Below are 2,687 nucleotides of genomic sequence, written 5' to 3' on the forward strand. Positions count from 1 at the left end.
AGAGAAGAAAAAGAGACAAAGAAGAGCAGGAGAAACAGACAATTTAGTCAAGGACCATGGTTTCAAAGAGCCCAGAAACACCACCTCCACTGCAGGTGGAGTCATGGATGCCCAGTGCCTCTGGAAACAATGGTCAGGATCTCCACACTCAGTCCATTTCCATCTTCTGGGTTCTGGCAGTCCTTCTGTAGGGCAGTCACCAACAGTTTCAGCAGACCCTGTTCCAGTGGCGCCTGGTGATGCAGGAGAGGTCAAAGCCCCCAGAGCTGATGGGCACTCCCTGAGAGCTGAGGATGCTGCCAACAGCAGCAGAGGTGGAGGATCCCACGGTGGTGTTCTGTGGGAAGGAGCTGAGGATGGGGCCAGGCAGGGTCACCACCACGGGCGAGGGCTGGATGAACACGGTGGAGTCCTGGCACTGCCTGACACAGGGCTCATTGCAGCTGCTGCCCAGCGGGGTGGGGCCACAGGACTGGTACCAAGGGGTGCAAGGCTGGTAGCAAGGGTTGCAGGGCCAGTAGCAAGGGGTGCAGGGCTGGTAGCAAGGGGTGCAAGGCTGGCAGCTGGACATGGCTCTGAGTCACACGAGCACCTGGGAGAGAAGAAAGAGACAAGATGGGGATGGTTAAGGAGCAACCTCTCCACCCAACACAAGGAAGCCAAGACACAGCCTGGTCTGGGGGATGCAGCCTGTGCAGGGAGGACCACGCAACCCTTTGCCTGCTCCCCACCACTGGGCAAGGACAGACAGGCCCACAAAAGCACTTCCTTAGTCAAGAGAACAAGAGTTCCCCCAGCCCAGACACAGCCCTTCTCCACAGCAAGCCCTCTCTCCACCTCCCCTCCCCAAACAGGCAGCCTCAAGCCCAGTATAGGACAGAGCCTCCAACTCACTTGCTTCCAAAGGAGAAGAAGGGCAGTAGAGTGGATGAGAGAGTGAAAAGCTGGGATGCCTTTTATACTGGTCCTGAATTGCCCCAGGTCCTGAGGAAGTCTCTCTGGAAGCAATAATTTTCTGAGAAGCTCATTTCAAGTGCAAAACACTCCAATTAATGATAAGGGCTGTGTTTTGTTTTCCTGTATGGACGCATTTCCATTGCCTTCTTTGGCCACGCACGTTTCTCCCTGAAGCCTCCTTTTTAGAGCTGATCATGGAAGCCCGTGGACCTGTGGGACAGGAGCTCATGGGTGCCAGCAGAAGATGAGTCTTGAGTGCCAGAGGCACTGCCTGCAGTCTGGGGACATTGGCTTGGGGCACCCCCATGGGCTTGTTTGCAGCCCCGTGGGCAGGAAGGGCCCTGCTGCTCCAAGCCCAGGAATGCTTGCTCAGATGCTGAAGGGTTACTGAACGTGTTGATGGGCCACATCCCCTTCCTCCCACCCTCCAAAATCTCTGATTGACACTGGCTATTGCTTGTGCTGTCCCAGCTGTCCCCTCCCTAGTTCTCATGCCCCACTAACTGGGGGGCAATGTGGGAGGAAGTGCTTGATGTGGTGAAAACACCACTGAACAAAGAGCCCTGCCTCCACTTAAGCAGCTGTGGGCTTTTGTGGTAAAGGACACTCAGAGAAACCTCTTGGGTGGGCAAGGCTGGAGCATCCTGGGAGAGGACAAGATGAGGTTGTTTGTGTTTGTAGAGGACTATCAGAGAGAGTCCAGGGAGTGGATGAGGCATAAGTGCACCAAGGACTACTAAGAACAGCATTAAAAGGAAGAGAGACAAGTGCAGCAGCAGCACTGATGACCAACCTCCAAGGTAATGGCCAATGTCAATCAGAGATTTTGGAGGGTGGGAGGAAGGGGATGTGGCCCATCAACACGTTCAGTAACCCTTCAGCATCTGAGCAAGCATTCCTGGGCTTGGAGCAGCAGGGCCCTTCCTGCCCACGGGGCTGCAAACAAGCCCATGGGGGTGCCCCAAGCCAATGTCCCCAGTCTGCAGGCAGTGCCTCTGGCACTCAAGACTCATCTTCTGCTGGCACCCATGAGCTCCTGTCCCACAGGTCCACGGGCTTCCATGATCAGCTCTAAAAAGGAGGCTTCAGGGAGAAACGTGCGTGGCCAAAGAAGGCAATGGAAATGCGTCCATACAGGAAAACAAAACACAGCCCTTATCATTAATTGGAGTGTTTTGCACTTGAAATGAGCTTCTCAGAAAATTATTGTTTCCAGAGAGACCTCCTCAGGACCTGGGGCAGTTCAGGACCAGTATAAAAGGCATCCCAGCTTTTCACTCTCTCATCCACTCTACTGCCCTTCTTCTCCTTTGGAAGCAAGTGAGTTGGAGGCTCTGTCCTATACTGGGCTTGAGGCTGCCTGTTTGGGGAGGGGAGGTGGAGAGAGGGCTTGCTGTGGAGAAGGGCTGTGTCTGGGCTGGGGGAACTCTTGTTCTCTTGACTAAGGAAGTGCTTTTGTGGGCCTGTCTGTCCTTGCCCAGTGGTGGGGAGCAGGCAAAGGGTTGCGTGGTCCTCCCTGCACAGGCTGCATCCCCCAGACCAGGCTGTGTCTTGGCTTCCTTGTGTTGGGTGGAGAGGTTGCTCCTTAACCATCCCCATCTTGTCTCTTTCTTCTCTCCCAGGTGCTCGTGTGACTCAGAGCCATGTCCAGCTGCCAGCCTTGCACCCCTTGCTACCAGCCCTGCACCCCTTGCTACTGGCCCTGCAACCCTTGCTACCAGCCTTGCACC

The 2,687-nt window shown here is 55.2% G+C and overlaps 1 long non-coding RNA gene across 1 annotated transcript; it reads left to right on the plus strand.

Annotated features, from left to right (window-relative positions):
• The first annotated feature begins 2,234 nt into the window (after positions 1–2,234).
• On the plus strand, positions 2,235–2,687 carry LOC115484467 (uncharacterized). Its single transcript, XR_007780228.1, has 2 exons — positions 2,235–2,277; positions 2,580–2,687. It is a non-coding gene; the product is annotated as an uncharacterized LOC115484467 (long non-coding RNA).

Source organism: Serinus canaria, chromosome 27 (genome assembly GCF_022539315.1).
Source record: "Serinus canaria isolate serCan28SL12 chromosome 27, serCan2020, whole genome shotgun sequence".
Classification (NCBI taxonomy): domain Eukaryota; kingdom Metazoa; phylum Chordata; class Aves; order Passeriformes; family Fringillidae; genus Serinus; species Serinus canaria.